Genomic DNA, 660 nt, shown 5'->3' with positions numbered 1-660 from the left:
CAGGGTGGACGCTGCGGGGTCGAAGGTCACGGTTTGAGAAGTTCAATTCGCACGTCGTGCAGGGCCCACCGTAGGATTTTCCTCCATATTTCAAATAATAATAATAAACTGTATATGTATTTTATTAAATGCATTTGTCAGGGAACACGTACAAAATCCAGTTAATATAAATACAAGTTAAAAATACATTAAATACATACTGCAATGTAGCAGTGAGTCACATTTTAATGGTGCATCCAACCCTACGCAGTATAAACAGTCCTCTCAGCTTTTCTTAATCAAATTACTCTGCAACCATTTTGATAACTGAGTCATCGTTTTAGTAATTTTTCATGCAAGAGTCACAAAAACGTCTCAAATGTGAATGTTTGCTGCTCTCTTCTTTCTTTTGTCGTTTTCCTTGATAATAAACTGAATATAATAATATAATTGTTAGTTGCAACACTAATCCACCCGCCAACAGTAACCGTCACCTTGATCAACACGTAAATACACATACTGGCTGTGTGGAATCAATGCTGACAGGACTGGCTTCTTATAATCAATAGTTTTGACAGCACAGGAAAAGGTGTTTTCAAAACATGTGAGAGGTCATTTGTATTTACATTAATGGCTTTAAGTGAAAAAGCAGATTCTACACTTTCAGTAGTGGAGATGTTT

The sequence above is a fragment of the Siniperca chuatsi genome, linkage group LG23, assembly GCF_020085105.1.
Source record: "Siniperca chuatsi isolate FFG_IHB_CAS linkage group LG23, ASM2008510v1, whole genome shotgun sequence".
Taxonomy (NCBI): domain Eukaryota; kingdom Metazoa; phylum Chordata; class Actinopteri; order Centrarchiformes; family Sinipercidae; genus Siniperca; species Siniperca chuatsi.
This window is presented reverse-complemented; position numbering follows the sequence as displayed.